The 26,715-nt window shown below is 40.7% G+C and overlaps 1 protein-coding gene and 1 long non-coding RNA gene across 3 annotated transcripts in view; one reads left to right on the top strand and one right to left on the bottom strand.

Annotated features, from left to right (window-relative positions):
- Positions 1–26,715, bottom strand: part of PDE4D (phosphodiesterase 4D) — a 1,409,587-nt gene that overhangs the window by 1,319,541 nt on the left and 63,331 nt on the right. The window contains exon 1 of one of the 2 annotated variants that reach the window (XM_046671305.1): positions 17,353–17,472. The exons of the other annotated variant lie outside the window; for it this stretch is intronic. The gene's annotated coding sequence lies outside the window, so the exon portion shown is untranslated. Of the gene's footprint in view, positions 1–17,352; positions 17,473–26,715 lie in introns of those variants that run through there. 2 annotated transcript variants of the gene reach the window in all.
- On the top strand, positions 17,565–19,246 carry LOC124244656 (uncharacterized). The gene is made up of 3 exons (XR_006890079.1): positions 17,565–17,833; positions 18,862–18,955; positions 19,054–19,246. It is a non-coding gene; the product is annotated as an uncharacterized LOC124244656 (long non-coding RNA).

The raw sequence follows: 26,715 nt of genomic DNA, 5'->3' as shown, positions 1-26,715 counted from the left end.
TTGGCTCTATTAAATATCGCTCTGACTTCAAGACAATGTTTAAAAATGCATCGGGCTTAACATTTTACAAAAGCTTCTTTTTAAACATTAATTTTTCTTCTGTGTACCACAAGAGAGAAATTGAGTATTCGGGTTCTCAGTTAGGAGCAACTCAATAAAATCAGAATCACCCAAGGCAGGCTCTATCTCTTCATCTCGATCACTCAGTGGCTTGCTTGATCATACTTTAGACCCATTATCATTTATAATTTTCTTGCCTTCAAGATCTGACATTTTGGCACACCCCTCTCTAGCTACCACCTCAAATTTGTCCACCTTTCCTGCTCTTTGCCACCTGTCGAACTTATCTATTCAGCCTCTTCTGCCTTCACAGCCTATGGTCAACCATTTCCAACCAAATTGTCTCTGACCTCTGCGATTCCCTAGTACTCTTGACTTTCCATTAGAATCCTTGCTTGGACTGACCCAATTCATTTCTTCATAGTCAATTCTGGGATGTCACTAGAGAAAGTCCTATAACAATACCCTGTAGAACCATGCTACTCACCCAGTCCTAAGTACTGGCCATCACTAGACAATCACCTTTTTTATCTTTAATATACATCTAAACTTTCTCCAATCCTTTTGTATTCTCAAATATACTTTTGACTTCCTCAACAAATAGCTTCATTGCCCACTCTACAAAGATTGAGGCGATTTTAAGTGAATTGCCTCAACTTTCCCTTCTGCCACATTAAACGTCATAGGTCATCACACATAGTCTCCTTCCCTCCAGTCTTAAAGCAGGGTCCCTATTCTTTTCTGAGACCAACCTCTGCAGCCATGCTCCTGACCTATACCTGCCAGCCCGCTCTCTCCATCTTCCCCACTATTTCCTGCATCTTTAGCCTTTGCCTCCCCCCTCCTCGATAACAAAGATAATTGTCTCTCTTGGAAAGAAGTCATTTCTTGATCCTGCTTCTCCCAGTTTTCCCTCCTTTTATTGAAAAACTACTTGAAAGAATAGTTTACTCTAATGGAATCCATTTCCTCTTTCCATTCTCTTCTTGAGCTCCCACTTCTGCCCTCACCAAGCTAACGCATCCGGTCTCACTAAGGTCACAAGGGACCCACTCATTACTATCCCAGGTCTCTACTCTGAATTTGAATTTGTCCTGCTTCAACTCCCAAAGAATGGGAAAGTCCTCCTTAAACTCTCATATCTCTTCTTTTCCTCCACTCCACACCCTCCTGTTCTGTCTCCTACCTCTCTGAACGCTCCTACCCGGTCTCATTCGCCGACTCCAGCATTGAGTCTTTTCTTCTACAGACTCTTTCCTTAGCAACTGCATGCATCTCAGGTCCCCAACAATCACCACTATGCGGAGGACTTTCAACTCTAGAGCCTCTAGCCCTTATCCCAATACTGAGTCGCTAGCCCATTTCTACTGCCTGTTGGGGATTCTCGCGTGGAGAGCCCGAGGATGGTCTGGTATGCGGAACAGGATGGATTTCCTATACAACAGTTGTTTGGCCTTGGGTGAACCATGTAACATGAGTCCTAATTACTAATAATAGTAGTACTTACCTCATAGATTTGCTAGTGAAGTTTCAGTAACATAAAAGTAGGAATCTAACTTTTATATTGATTCAACAAACATATATAGCACTTATGTGTCAGGCAGGCTTCTAATATAGCACTTTACAAATAATAACTCATTTAATCCTCACGAGAACTCTGTGAGGCAGAAGTATTATTACCCCCTTTTCACAGATGAGAAAACTGAGGCACAGCCAACTTAGGCAACCTCCCCAGGCCACAGAGCCACAGTGGCAAAGCCTGATTCCAACCCAGGCAGTCTAGCCCCAAGAGTTTATACTCTTGACCGCTGCACTAAGCTGCCTTTCATTACGTCGCCTTTCTGCCGAAATGCAATCATCATTATTAAATCAAAAATCCAAAACATAAGATCACCCTTGCTCTTCAAATTCCTTTTCTGAGTTCCTGGTTGGTTAACAACACCAATTCTATAAAATACAACCTCATCATCAGCTTTCCCTCCTCTCTCACCCTGAGAACCCATTGTTGCCTAATCCTATTGCATCCGCTTCTGAAATAGTGGTCCTATTCCCACAGTGGTGCTTCAGTTCCAGCCCATTTCACTGGCACTCACACTAAAAAAAAAGAGAGAAAACCTCCTATATATTGGGACAATTGGTGACATTTGAATAAAGTCTGTAGATCAGATAACAGTTATTATCAATATTAAATTTCCTGATTTCAATAATTGTACCAAAGTTATATAAATGAAAGCCCATGTTTTTAGGGAACATACTGAAATATTTAAGGGTAGAGAGGCATGATGTTGGCAACTTACTCTCAAATGGCTTAGAAAAAATTCAGTGTTATGTATACATTAGAGAACGAGAGAATGATGAACCTAATGTGGCAAACAATTGGTAAATCTGGTTGAAGGACATTTCAAAGCTCTTTGTTCTTGAAACTTTTCTCTAAATTTAAAAACATTTCAAAATGAAAAGTTTTTCAAAAAAAAAAGTAACCAGTCTCCTCACTGCCCCTGGGACATACACAACTGACCATGGCCGAAGGTCCCCTCACCAAAGTGTGAAAGGCTCACCATGCAGACCCAATAAAGTTCAAAGCACTCACCTGGCCTGCAAAGTGATGCATAACCTCCCCCCACTTCTAGTCCCATCTCCAGTGCCTTTCCCAACAACAGGCACAGACTCCCTCCCTGCAGTTCCGGTAGCCATGCCCCCGACCCTACCCCATGCCAGCACCAACACTTTCCAGCTTCCATGACTTTGAAGGGGCTGTTTCCTTTGCCTAGACTAGAACCCCCTTTCTTCCTAAAGGTAAACATCAAAGTCATATCCTTCCATCAAAGTCTAATTTGAATTCTGTTTCTTTCAAAATGCCTTCCCAGATCCACCCAGCAGGAATTTGTTCACCTTACCCTGTCCTCCCAAAGCAGATGTTTGCCTCTGTGTATAGCCTACTTCCATTCAGTCTCATATTGAAATTTTTATTTATGTCTTTTTTACCAAGGAGATTATAACTTTAAAGAGGTTGATAATAATATGGTATTCACCCTGACACCCCTACCCTCTCTTACATAATTTTGCAGAAATTATATATTACATAATTCAAAAAATGTATGCTGCCAAGGCTGATCAGGGCTATGGGGCAGCAGTTAGGAGGGGACAAGGAGAAGACAGTGAGCACTGAATGCATGATGTTCTTATTCTTACCCGGGCATGCTCCCCACTCTCCACTGCTCCCATCGCTCTGAGGAAAGGCGAAAGGAATGGCCCTTCTGCGCTCAGGAACCTCCTCCCCAGGCTCACCTCACCCTATAACAGTGTTCTTTTAGGAAGCTCCTGCCCCTTTCCAGGAGGCCCCTTTTTCAGTCATTCCTGCCTGTGCCACCCTGCCTCACACAGACCTCCCAGCATGCTCTGCCCAGCACTGGCTGCCCTCCATCTGGCCGCCTGCAGCAGAGGAAGCGTGTGGGTGGAGCTTCCCTTCTACAAGTCAGAGCTTCACCCAGGAGTCTAAGTGCTTGAATGACTTTGCTTTCAATGCTTTGCCTTATAATTTTTTTTTGAGGAAAAAAAATCAAGCCTTTTGAGAAAACTTACTTAAAAGAGGATTATTAAACTCCTTAGAAAGTTCCAGGTAAAAAGAAAAACAAGGATGCTCAAGAATGGAAATTGAATTCCCTTTGCCTTTTAAGTCAGGTTTCCCCCCCGTCACTCTCCCTAAGCATCTAGCCCCTCTCTCTCTTCTGGTGCATCTAGGTTCTGCTCAGGTCAGGGTCGGATCCAGCTTTCGTCTCTTCCTCTTACTGACAGAGACTGAGGCTCGAGGAGGTCGGTGACTTGCCGAAGGTCATGTTGCCCTGAAGTGGCTCCAAGTTTGTCAGTAGGTTTATTTGTTCTACAACTGGAGTTCAAGACCCAAGTCTGAGATTTGGGAGTTGCACACTTCGTAACAGCCAGAAGAGTGCATGAGATTCTCAAGGGAGAATAGGAGCAAACTATATGGCGGAGGTCAGGACATCGGGAAAACCTGCATTTAGGGCACAGGGTAAGTCGCCCTGTGGTCCCCAAATATGGCCTTTCCATTCAAACTCCAGGTGATTACTTCCTAAAATTCATCGTATTGTGAGTAACATGAACATTCACCACCCTCGATCCAGTCCTAAATAGAAGACCCATTCTTTTTTTCTTCCATTCATTCAGCAGGTATTGATTGAATGTCTAGCATATATCGGAAATTATTCTAGCTGCTGAGGATACATTAGTGTATCAAATAGACTACGTCTCTGCTTGTAGAGAATTTAGCAGAACTACATTTTACTTTTGTAATCTTGCCATATCTGAAAACTCAGAGACTTTCTAGAACAAATTGTTTATTCCCTGTGAACCTCACTTCCCTCACCTGTTAAAGAGGAATATCAAAAGTTTACCACTCAGGTGCCCATCAATAGATCAATGGATAGGGAAGATGTGGTATACTCACTCACACACACACACTCTCACACAATGGAATACTACTCAGCCATAAAAAAGAGAAAATTGTGTCATTTGCAACAACACAGATGGACTTTGAGGGAATTATGCAAAGTGAAATAAGCCAGACAGAGAAAGACAAACACCATATGATTTCACTCATAAGTGGAAGATAAAACATGGACAAAGAGAACAGATTAGTGGTTGCCAGAGGGGAAGGAGGTGTGGGGGTGGGCACAAGGGGTAAAGGAGCACATACATATAGTGACAGATGAAAACTAGACTATTGGTGGTGAGTATGATGCAGTCTATACATAATAACGTACACCTGAAATTACACAGTTATAAGCCCATATTACCTCAATAAAATAATTTTTGAAAAAACTTTACCACTCACACCACATAGGACTGCAGTGAGAATTGAGTAAAATATCATCCATAAAGTGCCTAGTATAGAACCTCACATTCAGTATACAATCTAAAAGCGGTAATATGTAATTATGATTACACACTACCCTAAAACCAGAGTCACCATTCACTTATCCCTCAGAACTAAACCTTACAAATAATCCCATCACCTTGTCCTAACTCTAGTCATTCAGAAACAACCCTCACAATTATTGTTATTTCTGCACTCACCTCTGTCGTATACTCAATACTTCATCCTCACTTCCAGCAATAAGTGTAGAATCATGGGTTTTATATGCAAGTTTTATACCTTTCCTAATACACAATAAATTCGTAACTAATTATCAAAATTTACAAGGTCCATTCATGTGACACAGCACCTAAAATTAACTCAGATATCACTGGAAGTATGCTGGGTCTACTTTGGGTAACACTTCTCCATATGCTCAACTTTGCAGAGCTGATCTAAATTTGGTTTATTTAACTGAAACACATTTTGGAAAGCTCCAGAGTTTGCCACCCTCTCACAGCCTCTACGGCTGCTCTCCTATGGCAGCCCCTCAGCATCTCTCTCTGACACCACTGTCCTAGTCTCGCAGCTTCTACCCTTGAAACCAGATCATGACTTTCCCCTGCCCCAAATCCATCAATGGAGTCCCATCTCATTCAGAATAAATGCAAAGACCTTACTGAGCTCCACAAAGGCCCTACAGGATCCGGCCTCTGCTCATCTCTCCACCACATTTCCTACCACTCTTCCCACTGGAAGCACGGATGCCGCCGTACTGGATGTTATTCAGGCAGCGTTTGCATCTGCTATTCCTCTGCTTGCAGCATCCTACCCAGATCATCAAGCTCACACCCTCACTTCAGAGATCCTCCCTGAACACTCTCTCACTCCTCCATCACTGTCTTTCTGCTCACCTTGCTTTATTTTCTCTATAACACTTATCACTACCAAACATTAAATGAGATATTCACGCATTGGTTTACTGTCTGCCAAGCGCCCTTAGATTGTAAGCTCTGGGAGGGCCTGTACTTTGTCTATGTTGTACACTGCTGTATCACTAATGCCTGAAGCAGTATGGGAGCCACTCAACAAATATTTGCTGATTGAGGGCATGAGTGAATGCGCAAAGGAGATCTTGAGGCTTCTTTGAAACATGTTCCGTTTGAGGTTTCTCCAGGATTTACAGAGTGGGCAGTAAGAAGTGCAAACCCGGAGTTTAGAAGAGAGAAAGTGAAAAAGCAAGACTAAAAATGCACAGACCCACCCACCAAATTCCTCCAAATGCCAATGGAACATTGGCCCAAGATACAGAAATTAGTTGGAGACAGGATAGAGCTCAGGGATGGATATGGATAGAATTGAAAATAACTAACTTCATTATGCAAGAATTTGTTGTGCTTAATTTGGTTTAAAAAAGAAGGGAAGGAAAGAGGTGTGTAAGTAAATAAATAAAGCAAAATTTTATTTTAGCCTTTAATCACAAGCTTTAAAAACAATTGCTGAAAAGCAACTAGGTAGAGTTTGTTTGTTTTTTCTGCCCATGTGTAGAAGTGCTAATGAACAGTAAAACTGCCCAAACGAAGTTTGCTAAGATGGAGAAAAACAGTGAAATGACATCTGGTAGGTTGAGGTCCCAGCTCATGGCCTCCCTTTATCTACAGCCCCGACCCATAACTTCGTATTCTTTCACTCTGACCCTGAGTTCCACCATGACTTGCTTTGGCCGGTGGGATATAGCAAATGTGACAAGAATAGAGCCTTGAAAAACAGACGTGTGTTGCCACCTATGCTCTTGCATGATCAGGCTTGCCTACTTTTGGACCCCAGCACCACCATGAGAACATGCCTGGACCAGCCTGCTGGAGGGATGAGAGACATATGGAGGAGTATTGAGTTCTCCCAGTCAAGGACATCTTAGACTGACTGCCAGCTAACCACTAGAGTATGGGTAAGGCTAGCTAAAGTAATCAGAATCTGGCTAAGATAAGCAGAACTCCCCCAACTAACCAGAAGACTCATGAAAATAATAAATGGTTATCATTTTAACACACCATGTTTGGAGTAGTTTGCTACACAGCAACAACTAACTGATAGAACTTAGATAATTACCCTCCAACTAATTGAGGTTAAAAGTGGAGGTTGAGGGGGAGGTCTCCCTAAGTTCAAATTCAAGGTCATAATTTAAAAATATTTTCTCTAAAAGTCAAAAGAATTAAAATGATAAATTTCCTAAGCAAAAGAGTTCTTAAGTTTCTGGTTAAAGTTTTTAAAATCCTTTGAAAACAACATGATTATGAGGAAATATGTTCAACATAATTGCAATTCAAAGCTGAATTATTAGTGTCCCCTTAAATTATAAAAGTAGGATGATTGTTTACAAGTATCAACGTCTGACAACCAGCAGACTGTTGGTTTTCTTTGTGGGCTCCAACAAAAACAAAATGGAAGCACGCATGGTCTCTTCATCCTTCAGCAATTCTACCCCAGTCTCATCACAGGGGACTTCCGATTTCCACAGCACCAGAGTCTGTTTTCATTAAAGCAAACCATTCCTTCTTTCATCTTTAAAAAATTGATAACCTTCCTGCTCACATACCAAAGTCACTTAAAGAACTGTAGCTAAAATAAACCAACAATTATTTGCTTATCTTCAGATTTTTGTACTTTAAGGGGTAGGGAGTTCTGTGGGGCCTCGTTGATAAGAGCACTAACTGCATTCATCAGGCCTCTGCCTTCGTGATCTAATCACCTCCCAAAAGACCCACCTCCTAATACCATCATATTGTGTATCAGGATTTCAACATATGAATTTGGGGGGAACATAAACATTCAGCCAAAAGCATGTGATCAGCAGAGCATGGATTCTTGTCTCCCTTCTACAGACAAGGAAACTGAGGCTGCGGATGGCAACGTGTCTTCCCCGAGGTTTCTCTTCTGTAAAGTGACTAAATCAGAACTCAAACTCAAGTTCAGAGTCCTTTTCTGTACACTATGCTCCCTGAATAATAGATTGTTGGAAAACTCAAGAAAAAAAAGGTTTTTTTCACAGAAAAGTTAAAGAATAGAAGTATATGTAATAAGAAAGATAAAGAACAGATAGATATACGTGAGAAAAGAGACAACAGAGGCATTTACATTTACATTGGACAATTGTACAAGAAAAGCAGCTGCTGACTGGTAATATTTCTAGAACATTCTATAGAACACAACAGAAAGCTACCTAATTTTATAGCAGTTACGTACTGATAACAGTAGAGCGACAAATGGCAAAGTGAGGATTCCCACACAACTTCGCTTGCCAATCACATTTTCACCTCCTCTTAACATTCTAAATGTGCCATTGTGAGTTCTTTATTCTTTATCCAACATAGGCTACTACAATAAATTCTTGTTCATCGAAAATAGATTAAGGAGAGGTAGTGATACAGATAATTGAATATGCAGGTTAACAGAGACTACTAAACAGAGTAACATCCCATTTATTGCAGACTCTGCCCCACTTTAAAGTTCTAGAACAGGATTTGACAAACTTTTTCTGTGAAAGGTCAGATAGTAAATGCTTGAAGCTTTGTGGACCATACGGTCTCTGCAGCAACTCCTCGACTCTGCCCTTTTGGTGTGAGAGCAGCGTTAGACAGTATACAATAAAGAAGTGTAGTTGTGTTCCAATAAAACTCTATTTCCAAAAACAGCTTTGGCCCACAGGCAGCAGTTTGCCAAGCCCTGCACTAAAACATAACCCACACTCAGAAGGAAAAAATGCCCTCACGTTCTTAGTTACTCCAAGGGGAGAACTGACACCCTGAGTGAATGTCTATTCTCTCATTTATATGCAATTTTTTAAAACTGGGCTATTTTCTTGCTTACCACCTACAGCAAAAGGGAAGCAGGAATTTCAAAGCAGGAGTGCTGGTGTAGGCCAGTATAGTGAATGCCAAAAGCCTTTAGGACATAGCCAGAAGACTGAAAGAGCAGAGCAGTGTGGACCAGCTAGTTTACACTCGCTCTAAACCCCTTCAGGTCATCTAAATCATTTCAACATCACCTGACTCTCTGCCACTTCCTTAGAGCAAAGTTCCATTTTTGATGGTCATAACGATGCTTCTGAATTTTAACGATGAGTCTGAATCACCAAACGAAAGATTTCATTTAATCTCTTTAAGACAGAAGAAATATGGAGACACGTAGGGTTCATTTAGAGAGACTCATGAAAATTGGCTACTAGAAGTTTTGAAGCAGACTGAATAAACTTCAGATATCTAGAATATATATTTTATGAAATAATCAATTCCTCAGATAATAGGAAGACAAACAAGTATAAAGCATTTACTGTGATTCATGCATCATTCCAAGTGTTTTATACACATTAATTTATGTACCAACCAGGTTGGTACTGTTATTATACCATTTTTCAGATAAGGAAATTGAGGCACAGGGAGATTAAGTAACTTGCCCAGAGTAACAGCTACTAAGTGTCAGAGCTGAGATCCGAACCCAGACAGTCTGGTTCCAGGCACCATTTTTTCCATTACCACACTATGCCAAGGCATTGCCGTATAACCATGTGCGGGCTGCCTTATTTCAAAGACCATAAACATGATTAAGAGATGTGTAAAATCTCCACTAAACATAATATAATCTTCAGAATCTTATGATTGAGACATGACAGTGTTTTTCAGTGCCTCGGGGTAAAGATTCTAAGGGCCTTTTATTATTTATTATTTTTGTTCAGTTCCATCAAAATACAAAGATTGTTTGGATGTCAGATTGAGGAGATCTTATTCTTTTTCAGGGTTGCATTTAAAACTGCTTTTGGAAAGAGCTGGGGAAATAAACAAGTAAATGGAGTTATGAGAAAATTCCTTTTAGGTACTCCTCGTTCAACCAGATAAATATGAGGATATGAAGGGAGTTAGTCCTTCTCTTTCTTAGGTCAGGATATGAAGATTAAAACTGACTTTTATTTGCTCTCTTTGTTTCTTAAACAGCTTAATTGTAAATTTGGCTTATATGGAAGGAAAGTAATTTGGTTGTTAAAATAAGCTGAGGTGGGCCCGGCTCCGTGGCCGAGTGGTTAAGTTCGCGTGCTCTGCTGCGGCAGCCCAGGGTTCGGATCCTGGGTACAGACACGGCACTGCTCATCAGGCCACGTTGAGGTGGCATCCCACATCCCACAACTAGAAGGACTGGCAACTAAGATACACAACTGTGTATGGGAGGGTTTGGGGAGATAAAGCAGGGGAAAAAAAAAAAAAGATTGGCAACAGTTGTTAGCCCAGGTGCCAATCTTTAAAAAAAGAAAAAAGAAAACATAAATAAATAAATAAACTGAGGTTACTATTGGCTTATCACCCAACAAAAATGTTTGACCCTAATATATCCAGAGTAAAAAACTAAAATTGGTTTATGATATTTTATTAAAAGAAAATTAAAAGTTTGTGGAGAGATTTTTTTAAATAGCAATGATCTGAAAAATATTTTTGGCTACTGAGTAGGCAGCTGTGTTCTTTTTTATTTGTGATATATTTTTGCAAAACTCTAGAAGTTCAGACGAGAGAGATATCTTTTACCTTCTAGAAAATAGAGAGGCTAAAAACCAAGCGTATATTAGTTCCACCATTTGCTCAACTCCATGCAAGAAATGGTTCTCCAAAAGCTATGCACTCATTTCATAAGTTTTCCCCCAAAATAAGTTGGCACTCACTGCAAAACTCATAAAATCCTCAAGGAACTGAAAGAAGGGGATACTTTTGGGTCAGTCCTTTTGTCTTTGTTGCCAGTTTTTCATTTTCTTCCCAACTTTTTCTGAAATTATGCAGCAAGGAATTCAAATACCTGACACAGAAGAGGATGGGCTAGGTGGAGAGAGAAAAACATCCTATTACCACTCTCCTCACTATAGGACATAAATATTAAATCAACAGTAATTGCTATAATCATAATTTTCAGTCATATTTTAATAGCTTTGAGAAATTAACATATGGGGTTAAGAATTTAAAAATAAAATCACATTTCTAATTTTCTTCTAGATGGTAAAGATTATAATTTTTCTTAAGAAATTCAAATATCTTTTTTTCCCTTCCTCTCCTCCACCCCAAAGACCCAGTACAGAGTGGGTATATAGCTGTAACTTCTTCTGGTTCTTCTACGTGAGCTGCTGCCACAGCATGGCTACTGACAGACAAGTGGTGTGGTTCTGTGCCCAGGAACCAAACCCAGGCTGCTGAAGCAGAGCACATTGAAATTAACTGCCAGGCCATCAGAGCTGGCTCTATAATTTTTTTAATTTAATTTTTACTTAGTGGTTACAAGGCCTAGATTCTATGTAGATATATCATAAAATAGAACAAAAAGGAAGAGAAGGTAAGGGAAGAAGAAAAAAGAAATAAAAAGAAAAGAAGAGAAAAGAAAGGGAAAAAAGTATGGCAGAAATTGGTTGGTTGATCACCAAACCAACTTCCTATTTTTCCTGGACACAAATAGGACTACGTGCTCTAGCCTCTCTTTAACTAGGTGAGGCCATGGGACTGCACTCTGGCCAAAAGAGCGTGAGCAGTCCTGTATGTGTCTTTCCCCTTTGCCAAAGCACAAGGACCTGAGAACTGGTAGTAACAAAATGATGAGAGTAGTGCCACAAGACCACCACTTGAATGAGAGGAATTTCTCCATCAAGAATATCCATTTTAGGGGCCAGCCTCATGATGCAGTGGTTAAGTTCACACATTCCACTTTGGTGGCCCAGTGTTCACCAGTTCAGATCCTGAGTATGAACCTATGCACTATTTGTCAAGCCATGCTGTGGTAGGCATCCCAAATATAAAGTAGAGGAAGATGGGCGCAGATGTTAGCTCAGGGCCAGTCTTCCTTGGCAAAAAGAGGAGGATTGGTGGTGGATGTTACCTCAGGGCTGATCTTCCTCAAAAGAAAAGAATAATATGCACTTTAGTAAATTGGTACAGCCACTATGGAAAACAGTATGAAGATTCCTCAAAAAATTTAAAAGAGAACTACCATATAATCCAGCTATCCTACTTCTGGGCATGCGCCTGAAGGAAATGAAATCACCATCTCAAAGAGATATCTGCAGCCCATGTTCATTGCAGCATTATTCACAGTAGCCAAGACATGGAAACAACCTAAGTATCCATTGATGGGTGAATGGATAAAGACAATATGATATATGTAGATATAGATATAGATAGATATACAAGGGAATATTATTCAGCCATAAAAAAGAAGGAAATCCTGCATTTGCAACAACATGGATGAAACTTGAGGGCATTATGCTAAGTGAAATAACTCAGATAGAGAAAGACAAATTCTGTATGATCTCAATGATATATGGAATCTAAAAAAGCTGAACTCACAGAAACAGAGAGTAGAATGGTGGTTGCCAGGGGCCACGGGGTGGGGGAAAAGGGGAGATGTTGGTCAAAGAGTACAAACTTACAGTTATAAAATGAACAAGTTATAGGAATCTAACGTACAGCATCGTGATTAGAGTTAACAATAGTGTATTATATACTTGAAAGTTGCTAAGAGAGTAAGTCTTAAATATTCTCACCACAAAAAAAGAAACGGTAATTATGTGACATTCTGCAGGTGTTAGCCCTAATGCTATAGTGGAAATCATTTTGCAATACATATGTATCAAATCAACATGTTGTACACCTTAAACTTACACAACGTTATATGTCAATTATACCTCAATAAAGCTTGGGGGGAGTTAAAAAATGTTCTTTTATTATAATTTTAAATTACTGAAGAGTGCTCTTCTCCAATCACCAAAGGCACAAGCAAGGCAGGACAATGGTCCCAGAGGGCAGTTTTCAAACTGTACTACAAATAAAAGTCCTTCATTTCTAGAAAGTTCCTTCATGAATCGCTGGGTGGTGTGTGTGGGATAAAGGTGGGAGAGGATCAATTCCATTTTTATTTGCTTTACTTATTGTGCTGCCTCCATGATTTCATCTAAAAAGAAAAAAAGTTCCTACGGGTGGTGGAACGGCTTCAGACTAACCAATATCACTGTTAGGAAATAATCAAACTTATGACAACAGTGCGCTCAAGCAGCTGAAGGCGGACACGGCTGTGGCCAATACTCCAAAAAGCATGGTGATCTTCCAATGTAGAACCGGTTAAAACTCTGGGATTCCAAACTGCTGACTGAACTTTCCGGATCATTCAGAAAGTCATTTTGAACATTCGTTTTATTCCGGGGATGAAAAGACCTAGGAATAAGCATCATCGTAAAACCTACATGTTTCTTCCATTAGTGAAATTTAATAAAGAGCGTCAAGACGGGAATAAAGAGTCCAGGAACACGTCAATCTGAATTTTCTTACTTTTTCCTCTGAGGAAACTATATCCTCTAAAACTTCATCACAAACGGTTCTCAACGTATATGGTGAAGGAAGACATATCTGATCATCAGCTTAGTGCTGTATCTAAGCGGGAGGAAAACCACAGCACAAACTCAACCCACGAGAAAATGCATCCTGTCTGCAGGAAGCAGATATAGAAAGCTAATCAAACTAACCAAAAAGAAATGTATCTGATATTTTTCATTTTAAAAATTGGTAATTTATACTTTTTATTAATACGCAGATAGTAGTTGTAATAAGCGATATTTATATGGTACTTAGAAGTTTACTAAATATGCTTCCACATACAATATCACATTTACTTGTCATGGTTACTCTGTTGGGTTTTTTTGTTTGTTTGTTTTTAGGAAGATCGGCCCTGAGCTAACATCCGTGCCCATCTTCCTCTACTTTAGATGTGGGACATCTGCCACAGCATGGCTTGCCAAGCAGTGCATAGGTCCACAGCCGGGATCCAGACTGGTGAACTCTGGGCCACCAAGGCAGAGTGCGAAAACTTAACCACTATGCCACGAGTCCAGCCCCGACCCTTTTGGTATTTTTAATGCTCAAGTAACAGACAAGGACTGAGGCTCTAAAAACCATTGTAACTTTTCAAGATCAAACAGTGAAGACATTCTTTGCTTTAAAAGGTATTTATTCGATACTGGGAATATGTTTTTAGAAGTATAGGAAAGTAAGTAGTGCAATGAGCTTCTGTAATAATAACAGTGCATAGCAGTACAGCACATTACAAATTACACCTTAACGTGTTCTTTCAAAAGCAGTTTCTCCTCGGGGCCAGCCCAGTGGTGTGGTGGTTAAGCTCGCACGTTCTGCTTCAGCTGCCCGGGGTTCACTGGTTCAGATCCTGGGTGCAGATATGGCACCGCTTGGCACGCCATGCTGTGGCAGGTGTCCCACATATAACATAGAGGAAGTTGGGCACAGATGTTAGCTCAGGGCCAGTCTTCCTCAGCAAAAAGAGGAGGATTGGCAGCAGATGTTAGCTCATTTACCAATACAGTAAAATACCAGGGTATATATCACTATTTTCATTTTAAAGGCCTAGAGATTGAGGCTTAGAAACAATTAATGACCTCAGTATGATCTCACTGACTCCAAGACTAATTCCCTAAGCCGTGTTTCTTGCAATTGAAAATTGAAGGGACACAATTTTGGCTGGTGACCAATATAATGGGAAATTATATGACCTGCATACATTATGTAATTAAGATGGAATAATTGACTGTTTTCAAATTAAATGAATTCTCCTCCTCCACCAATGGGTAGTGTCACACTCCATGAAAGGAGGGAATTACACAAATCTACAGCATTTAACTCTGTGGTGTGTTGGGGAGGGGGCTTGTTTGTTTCATTTGTTTGCTCTGTTTTCTTTAAGACATGCTGAAGATGGGCCAGCAATCTTTTGAAAACATCAACTAGGCAAGATTAAGCAATCAGATTAGTCCTATATATAACACTGGAAAAATGTCTTAGGGAAGTGAAAGTCTTTCCAAAAGCAAAATTCACCAAATAAAACACTGGAAAATGTAATTCAATCAAGAAATAATATTTTTTTCAATTTGGATTTATGTCATTGCTTTAATAGGTAGTGTAATAGTTTCCAAATGCCAATGTGTATTCATGAACACTTTGCAAGTTCATGATGTAATACATTCCTTTTTGGATACATCTGTTGTCGAATCCATCTGTCTATGGCAGATCTGCTTAGTTTTACAGAACCTTATCTGCAAAAGAACTTCCACAGTCATACCAAAAATGACTTTAGAAAATAAAGAAGAGTTGAGAGAAGAAAGATCAGCTATTGTTGCCTGGGAGATATTTCCTTTGCCCACAATGTCTTGCCCACAGCGCTGTTCACTGGGCACCTGGCACCCCTCTACTCTTTTTTCTTAATATCTTCCCCTTTCGCAAGAAAGAAATGGGACCCTTGCATCTCAGGGAGAACTGGAGAGATAAGGTCCTAGAGGAAGCACCAATATAGGATGTCAATATTCCTTCCCACCAGAATTTCCCCGAGCCATGCTTCTAAACACCTTCTGAATTGTATGGGCAGCTTACTAACGTTTGATAATTAAGTATAAGTCATTTTTATTGGGTTCATCTCAGTAAGAGCCCAAGCAAATTAATATAAAGAATGAAAGCAAGAAAACATGGAAAGGAATAGGATTGCTACATCAAGAAAGCTACACGGACCCTACGACAAGAAGAGGAGCCAGGTTAGAAGTCTGAAGCTAGTTCAGGTAAAGCAGCTTCCGCTCTCACCACTTCTTACGCTAGATGGGCCCTGACCCGCCTTGAAGGCTACGATTATATTTCTTCTATAAATGCACTACTTTCTTCTGCCAATACAGTCAGGAATGCATAACAATGAATGAGTCAACTATTACTATGAGTGTCTATGGCTACAGAAACTCAATAAATGAACTTAATATTCTATCTCAATAAAGAAATTCATATGATTTCTTCATAAAGTAAATGTGTTTCTAAAAATACTAGAATTACATTTCTTTAAAGCTATCTATTTCACATACATTTGGTTGATACAGAAAAGGATTCTATATTGATTATTTTTCTTTCCTTTTATGAACCTCATCCATTGGGTGACCTAAAAAGGGGCATATTTCAGAAAGTGAAAATATTTTTAACAGCAAATCTTTGCATTTCTAGTCTGATCTAAACATAAAATTTTGCAAAAACACAACTAATATTTTTCTCCTATTGGCTAAATCATGTCAGTCACTTAAATAGTTACAACCAAAAATAAACTGCTCTTGAGTACATAACATTTTTATAGGAATTGGCAAGTAATTACTATAACTATTAGATGTTTATATTTGCTATGGGAACCCATGATTTAAAAAAACTGTTTAAATGATTTATCCTTGAGGCTTATACATAGCACAAATATATACATTTGTACCCGTAAGTCAAAAGAGGAAAAATTAGACAAAAAGCAAACTGGAAAACAACCCAAAATTATAAGAAATTACCTATGTGCTGTATTGAGAAAAAGTATAAAAATTATTTGAGAGGAAGAAAAATTATTTCTAAGCACTAACTTCACAGGCAAAAGCCCTATTTTTTAATGATAGGCTAGGAGAAATCAATAATGTTTTAAAAGTAAAAAATGAACTGCTTACACTAACCAGTCTGTACTCCGTATTAATTCTATCCTGCAGAGTATACTACAGAAGGTAGTAAAATGCTGATGTTTTCTAGTTTCTCATTTCAATCTGCTCCAGCTTTATCTTAAAGCTTGTTAGCAACAGAAGTCACCCCTAACAATTACACAAACTTAACAGCGGCTTCCCTGGGATAATTTGATCTGCTCCAACCACAAATTCCAATCCACATACTTTCTTCTGTTACGGTTGCGTCTGTGTGTGTTTAATGTACTTCTTATAAGGCTTTTTAAAAAACAAACAGTGATTTCTCATTCAGCTCTCTCCCACATAAACAGAACCACTAAGGAGCATTTTGATACATTTAAAAATTTTCTAGTTATCTATAGAACGCGTCTTAGTTCGGTTTCAGATGACAGTGAAGGAAAGTACTATTGTCATCATTCTACATTTCTCCTTTTTCTGCTCTCTAACAGCTGCGTGCCAGTGTCCCAAAAGGACTGCTTATCATTTACTGCTCCCTTGAGTTTTGGACGGTGGGGGTGGGAAATCTTGAAACTTGCAGACCCAGGTGCTGTCTCAGTCATCGCCTTGATACCAGCAGCCTGGTTTAACCCGCTCACGTTGGACCTTTACCACTTCCCTGACCCGATAAAGCAAACAGGGCTAGCAAACGCACTGAACATCCTCCTTCAAAATGCAGCTTGACTGTGATTCATGGCAAAAAGCTGGAATAATCCTGCCAGGTCTTAGAAGCTTTAAGATTAATAGCATTGAACTCGATACATATAAAACAGCACCTTGAAAATGAATCATCTGCTAATTCAGTATTTTCTAATCACAATCACTCCCTCTGGGGGCATGTAATTAATTTACTGAGTTTAAAAAAAAAGTCAGGATTACTCACACAGTCTTGAAGATGCAATGTCAGCTATTTAGGACAAACACCCAAGGCCGTGTTAGAACTCAATTACGACTACATATGCGTTAAAGCAGGAACTGGCAGGCCTCTGGACTACAGCAACTATAGGACTCGTGCTTCTCGTACGCTGGGCTATAATTTATGAAAACTGAGCCCCAGATCCAGCCAATCATTTAGCTCCTCATAACAAGTCTAACTGGCTCTGGAAAGCTGAAAGGACTGCGCTAGAACAACAAAGATGAGATATTCCACACAATAATCTGCTTATCTGGAATCACTTTCCCTTGCCAGGCCAGAGAGAAATCGCAGCTTCATCGTCTGAGGAAAGGAGAACAGATGACCCTGGAAAACGCAACGACACCTGGAGCAAGAGCTTTTCCTGGCTTGGCAATCCTAACAGTGCCGGCATTAAAGGAGAGGGCTGCCCCTGGAAACCGAAGGGCAGCTACAGCAGTGAAAACCGGAGGTAATTCTCATCTTTTTATTTTTAGCAGGAGTCACGCCGAGGCAAAATTATATACATTAAGTCGCTCAGGCAACTAGTATGCTTCCATCTGCTTTTACCTTTTTCCACTCTAATCTTTTGTAGGATCATTTGTTATTAAGTACGAGGGGAGGGAGCCTGAAGGTACTTGAAATAAACCTGAAACCACAATGATCCTTTGTGGAGGAAGAGAGATCATTTTCCAGAGCAGTTTTAGAGCCATGTTTTCAGATGGGCAGCCTTTTCATTCACGCCCAGAAACAAGAATAACTGGGGCTGAGGCAGGGAGGGGAGAAAAGGCGTCTCATGAGCACCGTTAAACGCTTTTCATGTCTTAAAGGAAACAGCAATGCTCAGAGAGCAAATTGGGAAGAGAGGTTATTGTTAAGCTCCTCTGGCCCTTGGCACCTAGGCCACAGAAGAATGTGCCAGAATATACCATGCTGGGGTCATTGTGGCAGAGAAGGACATGAGAGTCAACAGAGCCCCCGTGGCACAAGTTTTTCTTGTTTTCTGTGCAATTTTTTTCCTTATTCCCCATTACATTTTGAAGTGTTAAGTTATATCAACTTTTTGTTATACTATACTTCTAGGTTTGCAGTTATTAAAGGATCTGTGGAAAACATTTTTAAGTCAAAAGAGGTGGCTAAAATAGGAAAGCAAAACAAAATGGAATTGACATACTCGTAACCCCAACGCCACACCCTTGGACACTTGACGTACTTTACCTAATGACAAATCCTGCCAAATCTTCAGCAAATAGTGTGTTTCTTCAACAAATTTTGTTATGAGTGTAACATTAGCAACAAAAAATGTTTGTAATAAACTTTGAATAACTAAATCAATTATAATGCTTTTGACGTGACAAGAGAACCTTCGAAATATTCAAATCGTGTCAGTTTTATGTGCTCCCAAAGGGAAAAGCTGGGAAGAGAAAATTGCTTTGTTTAGTGATGAAATATAAACAATAGTAACAGAAGAGGCATTTATGCACTTTTTGTTTGCTGTAGATAATTGAATTCAACTTGAGATTTGACACTAAGAAGAAAAATATGGCGATACATAGAGAACAGAAAAAGTAATCCATTGGCAGTTCCCCACAAGGTTTGCTCTTGAATTGTCCAATTTTTGACTAGCCAGGAAAGACTGTTTCTCCTCTGTTTAAATATTTTCATTTAATTAAACATTTGTTTATTTGACAGTGCTGCTGCCTACAGTGACTATGTGAGAACCGAACCTTCTGAGGAAGCCAGGTTATTAAAATTTTTGTTCCCTTTACTCAAAGATAGCATGGATTCTCTAGTCTGAAATGGAAAGCAAGCTCTTAAGGTAATATTGTCACTGAATCCTCAACACACAGAACTTCCTGTTTCCCATTCCCTTAATAAAATTCTATTAAAATCCCCTTGAACTCCCATGTTCAAATCTCCATTTGTCAACAGACAAAGGCAAGAATACTTCAAACTGAGGCCTCTAAGCCATTTCACTTGTATTCTTGCCCAGAAATTTCCCCTAGGAAGACTTCACTTCCAACAACTTTGAAGACAACCATCTCACCACCCAAGGCAATGATCCACAAGCATCCACCAAGTCTTTGAGTTAAAAGCTTTCATGCCTTCTGTCCACTCTCTGTGTCAACATATAGCTAAGTTACACACTGACCCTTGGCCCCCTGACCCTTACAAACACTAAAGGTTTTGTTTGACTCAACTTCAAGCTGTTCATCTGTTAGTAAGTAATGTTGATCCCAAAACATATTCATGATGAGAGTTTTCTGAAAGATCAGCACTGCCTCCGCCTCCTATAATCATAATAATTGTGATCACTTGAGACATATTACTGCTCCTTGGCAATTTTAGGGGGATTTAGATATTTACTACCCAGAGCTGTCACATAGCAGGGAAAATCTTACACTGAAACAAAGGAAGTGATGTCTCAGTATGATACAACTTGAGCCAATTACGCTGTTTACATTTGTTTTCTTTAGCCTAGAAAATAAGGCAGTGGAGGGGGAAACTGAAAAATGATACTACTGAGGCCGGCCCAGCGGTGTAGCAGTTAAGTTTACGTGCTCCACTTTGGCGGCCCGGGGTTCGCCAGTTCAGATCCCAGCCGTGGACCTACACACCACTTATCAAGCCATGCAGTGGCAGGCGTCCCACATATAAGATAGAGGAAGATGGGCACAGGTGTTAGCTCAGGGCCAGTCTTCCTCAGCAAAAAGAGGAGGATTGGGGTGGATGTTAGCTCAGGGCTAATCTTCCTCAAAAAAAAAATTATACTGCCAATACTGTCATCTTCTTTTGCCTAAAATTGTTATACAATGTGTTAGAGTCTGCTTCTAGCAGGCATCATCATCAGCTCTTCATGGTATTAGCAGGTTCTGGCTACAGATACTATCTCCTGTCATCACTATCAATTAATATTTGCTGGCAATTGCAATAGGCACTAAGAAGCTCATGGTATACAAGGGTCACTCATACAGTGGAATTCAGTTCTTACTCATTTCTTTGATCTCAATCTCACAGACAAGAATTAAGTTGATCCTGATAAAAGGAAAGTAGCTCAGGAATGCCAACCATTTTCTGAACTTTGGTTCAGAACTGTCAGCAAATCTCAAGTATCAAAGCAGCTACGGTTGACTGAAAAGTGTCCCAAAATCTGGGCCAAGAATGATTTCTAGGCCCATAACCTAATTTGTCTGGCCCTGCAGTTTATGTAGTCGAAGGGGTCACTCATGAGAAAACTATCAGAAACCTTCAGACTCACCACATCAGTGTCAAACCAGTTAAGATTGGCAGGGTATTCACTCTGTTCCAGGTGATCTGGATAAATTGCCCCATTGTTTTCACAATGCTGGACTCCGCCTAAAGAAACCCTAGACCTCAGGACCAGTTTGCTGGTAAAGACCTGCTGACAGTTTAAATGCAGCATCACATGATGTAAACGGAAAGAGAAATAGCTGCTTAGAAAAATGTCAGCGAGAAAGCCTGCCTCATGTTAACAAAGCCAAAAAGACTTTTTCATTTACATAAAAAGGCATGGGTACTAGAGACGTGAGTCTGTGGTCCTCGTAGGGATCAAGCTTACGTTCTTGGTTCAGATAACAAAACACTTTATCTCGGTACGTAGACCTCAAATTCATGTGCTGTTGGCACATAAGGGGAATTTGGTTAGTGGTTTTTGTTGTTTTTTTTAATTCAGTCTCTCCTAAACATATAATGTACAGAAACATACTAATAATGCATGTGACAAGTTTCTAAAACATATTACACTTAACATTGACACAAACCAACATCCTTCTGCTCTCATACGTCATCAAAATTCTTCTTCTAGGTAATGAGATCTGAATGGAAGTGTCCATTGTTCTGTGACCTTATTCTTTGTCGAAGTTTTTCAAAAGCCATTCAACATGACAGATACAAAAACTGGCAATTACATTTAGTCAAAGAAAGATTGGGGGTGCACTCTTAATGTTTGGTGCTAATGCCACTTGTTCACTTCAAGCAACGTATACACATTATAACATGGAGATTGAGAGCATAAACTCCGAGTCGGACTGCCTGGGTTCAAATCCCAGCTCTGACTCTTAACTGCAGACCTCGCAAGTTACTTAGCTCCATGCCTCAGTTTCCTCATATGTAAAAAGGTGTCACATACAGTAACTAGCTCCCGGGGCTGGCGTGAAAAGCAAATGGGAAATACATGCTTAGACCTGAGTCTGCTACCTGGTGAGTAATCATTAAGAAAAAGCTGTCATTTTTGTTCTTATTATTAGGTTCATCGCAATAAATGTGCTACACAACATCCAACATGGAGGTGAATTACCGTACAGCCAGATATGGTGAAATATACCTACTAACATCACATATCTCATTTCAGGGAATGTTTATAAGTAAGATTTTGTCTTAAGGCCTCTGAGATAACAGCTCAAGGAGGTGTGTCAGTCACTCTTAACTGTCAGGTCTCTGCCAGGTATCACTTGCCACTTTCACTCTGCCCTGCATTTAATGTGTCACGCAAGGATGCTAACCTAGGACATGGCACGGAAAGGGGTAATTGTAGCAGGCATGAGTTACATGACAGTTGGTACAAAGTTCAGGCTAAAGACTCCTGCATGAAGGCAAAAATAGAATGGAAGCCATTAATCTTCAGTCATGGTACCCTAACCAAAAAAGATTTGAAGGGGAGAGAAAAAGAGAGCTACCTATCATGAACAGCTGTGCTGGTTATCCAAATACGTGAACCATGTCTAGAATTCACGCTGACTTCTCAGCTTAAATGTGAGAGAACATCGAAGCTATTTATCTCCTTTCCTCCCCTTGATGGGAATTTCTCAGAGAGAAGGTGCAGAGAACAAAACAGAGTCTGCTTGGGGAGGGAACAGCACCCTAGGAAAGAACTATGGACTTCTATCCCAATCATTCATTCATCTGTTCATTCATTCACTCATGAGTGACCTGGCCCCCGTCTCCCTCCACTCCCACACACACTGCCACCAGCCACATCTAACTGCTCACAGTTCCTGAGGGGGCCCACACTCTCTCACACAGCCATGCTTCTTGCTTCCTCCCGCTAGTCTGCATGGCCTTCCCTAGTGCCCACCATTAAGCCCAAGGAGAATTCTCTCCTTCACAGCGCACCCCTTTCTAGTCACCCTCTCTCCATGGAAGGTGGTTATTCCCCGCTGGGCAAATTAGTGACTCAGTACCACTCACCACATGAAGTAGCACCAAAGGACAAATAGCCAGTGGGATAACTGGGGGACATTTTCCATTTAGCAAAAAATGCTTTAAAAATGAAATTTGGGGCACTTTTCTGCAAGATCCAAAATGAAATTAAACGATAGGGCTTAATAATCCCGCAGACAGACTTTGCTAGACTTAGAGAATCACCTCTGGTCGTTCTCAACAAGTTGATAGAGAAATGCAAGGAAGCTCACCATGGTTGCCTGAAATGATGGTATATGTGAAAGCTTTGTATGGGGCCTGGCCGGGAGCCGAATGACCTCAGTCTCATTATTCTAATTATCCTGCTCCTGGCTGAGGAGGGCAAAGGGAAGGGGGTCTCAGATTCAGAGGTGGGAGATTATCTCCCTCTTCCCTGTCTGCAGGTTCAGCTACAGAGTCAGACATGAAGTCCCTCTCCCAGGCCCACCTGTGCCACTGAGGCCTGGGCAACTGTGGCGTCGCTGCAGTCCAGGCCTAAGACTGAGGAGAGAGTTACTCAGTGCTGGACGTTCACCAGGAGGATGGAAGGGGCTGGAGAATTTTAGAAAATAGTATACTGGAGAGTGACCTTTAGAATTGTACACAGGTCCAGTTTCTCTTTAGCCCCCCTCCCACTTCACCTCTGCCTCCCTCCCCATCCCCGCCCCAAATAGTTTCCATACGCTCCCCAGCTTCTTCCACTTAAGTGGCCCACAGAGGGGCCTGTCCTCTCCTCCCATTAAATGAGTCCTTTTGTGTGTCATCCTCAGGGCAGCCAGGTTAAACCAGTCTGTGCCAATATGATTAAATGTTCCTGTTATCTTCCAAGCAGCACTTCATTTTAATAGAGGCTTTCTAGAAATAAAGCTGACAACCAAAGAAATAACCACTTTGAACAATTTAGGCCGCTTGGAGCATGACAGCAAAGACACACAGAAGGCAGGCAGGGTTTTCTGGGCCTGGGAACCAGACCAGCACATAAGCCACCTTCTCCTATCAGGAGTGGGTCAGCCCTACACGCATACCCTGGGCCAAGGAGAATGCCAAGTTTTCACTCCTCCATGCAAAGCCACCACATATGGTTGAGCAGTGCACAACCTGTATGACCACTCATAACAGTCCTGCCTCTATGATCCCTGAGTCTTCCCTCTCTGTAGCCAGAGCATAGGCCACCGTGGATCAAGAAAAGCTTTCACACTTATTTAACTCTCATACAATAGAGGTAAATACTTGGTGGCTCAAAAGCAATTTGACTGTGGAGACTCATCTGTAATCACCAGCAACTAAAAGAGGCATAGCTTGCTCCATGTCTCGCAGTCCATAGGATTTTTTTTTTCTTTTTGCAGCAAGAATTTAAGCACAGAAATGAGAAGCATGAAAGGAGAGCAGACTGCACGTGAGTCCCACGTGTACTATAAAACAATGCAGCAGGGGCCAGCCCGGTGGCACAGTGGTTAAGTTCCCACATTCCACTTCTCGGCGGCCCGGGGTTCACCGGTTCGGATCCCGGCTGCGGATATTGCACAGCTTGGCAAAAGCCATACTGTGGTAGGCGTCCCGTGTATAAAGCAGAGGAAGATGGGCACGGATGTTAGCTCAGGGCCAGTCTTCCTCAGCAAAAAGAGGAGGATTCACAGTAGTTAGCTCAGGGCTAATCTTCCTCAAAAAAAAATTAATAAAAAATAAATAAAACAATGCAGCAGCTCTTGAACTTCAGGCACGTCAGGGTTACAGAAGGTGCTCATTAAAACGGTAGATCCCTGACTCCCACCACAGGATACTCATCTGCTAGGTCTAGAATGGAGCCTGGGAATCTGCATTTTCACTGGCACCTCTGATGCCTGTAAAGCCAGTCATCCACGGCTTCCTCACTGAGAAGCATCAAAATAGTGCATGCCAACCACATAACACAAGCCTGGCACATGACAAGCGCTCGAATACTGACTAGCTATAATTATTACGAATCATCTCAGATATTCTACTTAGGCTCGACTTTTTGCTAAGTAATAATCGTACATAGCGTGGCAGTTTGTAGCAAGCCAGGAGCTGGTTTAATGCAAGGAAAGAGAAATAAAGAGGGATACAGGACAGAGACAGTCTAATTTGTGTCCTTCTAACGCTAGCCACTAATGAAAGCACTTGACCCTAATTTCCACCCTCCATCCCACAGCATCAACACCTCTGAAAAGATAATAACGCAGGAGTATTTGAAACAATTGTCTATGGACCAGGAGTTCCCAAAGGAAAAACACTCAAAATATTGGCATTTTCATTTTTCTGCCTCAGACACAGAAAGCAATGAAAGGTTATTTGTTCCGGAAGACAAAGCAGGCCCCAAGTAAATAGGCAGTTTTAAAATGTTTGAGTCCACCAACTTCAGCACAATACAGGGGAATGAAATCCCCAGTGTGGCTGGCTGCTGTGCTCCTGTGAGTCTTGGCCATTTTCCTCTGCTGATGATGTGGGCCCTCCACAGGTGGTTGGAGCTAACCGTGTCGACTTACCCTTGGAATCACTCCTCACAATAAATAGGAAGGCCCTTCAGGAAATCTTCTGTTTAGTTTGCATGCTCCTGAGTATAGGACAAAGCTCTGTTGTTTAAGAGCATAAATAACAAAAGCTTTGTTCTTCCAAACCAAGAGAGACGCTGTAGATCTGTCCAAAATCACTTCGTCTTAAACTGCGTAAGGATGACAAGAATGAAATATTGTTTTAGGCTACTCAACAGCATCCGTCACTCAAGCTCCTCCCCTGGCTTCAGAAAACAATGAGTCAATATGACCTTTTTCTGACACTGCCGCCTTAGGAAAATACTGCTCCACATATTTGGAACTGGGGCTCTTCCTGTATTTAAATCAATGGAAGCTATTCAAAGCATACGTAGCTTTCTCTCTTTGAATAGTGGGCATAGGAGCGCAACTGTTTGTACTCAAATAATGAAAGTAAAATGGAAACCGTGAATGACGAAAAATCAAAGTGTTTTCTTACATCATCCCAGGTGCTCGACATGCGTTTTATTGCTAGATTCCCTCGGTAACCTCTAAGAGGTTGATATTACGATCCCTAATTTTACCAAAAGTAAGAGAGGTTAGAGAAGTTTCCCTGTGGACACAGAGTTGGTAAGTGGCCAGGCTGGAAGTCAGATAAGAAAGTAAAAAGTCATTGCCTGACTTTATCAGCAGTTGTTATTACTGTTATTCAATCTATTCTTATCCTACTGCTTAAGATTTAAATGAAAAACCTCCCATATTCCTATTAATATAATTTTATATAAATGTGATCATTTTGTTTCATAATCTGCTTTGTATCACTAAATAATTTTCCACCTCACATATAAAGCTCTGCATTGTCATTTTTATTGACTACACAGGATTTCCTGGAAGGTATTTACTGTAATTGACTACACCAGTCCTTTGCTGATGAACGTTGAGGTCGTTTCTAGTTTTCCCTCTGAATATGCTTTTGCAAACATATTTTTACACTCACGTAGTTATCTCCTTAGGGTAAGTCCTACCCTGGGAATTGTTGGGCAGAGACTATACATTTTACATTTCAGTACATACCCAATGGCCCTGCAAAAGGTTGTATCAGGTAGCTGCAGGAGTGTGCCAATTTCCTCACACTCACAGGCACACCAGGCTTAACCAACCATCTACATTCCTACCAAAATGATAGGGGTTAATGATAGTATTGTTATTTATATTTGCGTTTCTTTCATCATTAGGGAAAACAGAGTTTTTCCCTGTGTATTGGTCATTTGCAATTCTTCCAGACTTTATCTCTATCTTTTTTATGCTTTCCCATTAGGGTCTGACTCCAAAATTCATTGCAAATGCTGTCTCCTGCCTCTTGCTGCTTTCTCATTGTCAGTGCAGTGTATCAGAGACTCTGATCTGTAGCCAAGAGAACTTCAGCGACATATTGCCAGGGTGATTAGTCAAGTTCCATAAAACATGTTCCAAGAAGAAAAACTGGTTGAGTCTAAGGAATAGAACAGCCATAAACTTCTCCTCAGCTGTCTGCTTCAGAAACAGGTCATCCCCTGACTTTATCAGCAGTTGTTTATCTTATAAGAAACAATGATCCATTCAAACTTAATCTTGTCCTTTTGCACAGAGAAATTTGGATCAGAGAAGAGGGACCAAGAACTGTTTG

The sequence above is a fragment of the Equus quagga genome, chromosome 9, assembly GCF_021613505.1.
Source record: "Equus quagga isolate Etosha38 chromosome 9, UCLA_HA_Equagga_1.0, whole genome shotgun sequence".
NCBI classification, from domain to species: Eukaryota; Metazoa; Chordata; class Mammalia; order Perissodactyla; family Equidae; genus Equus; species Equus quagga.
This window is presented reverse-complemented; position numbering and strand designations above follow the sequence as displayed.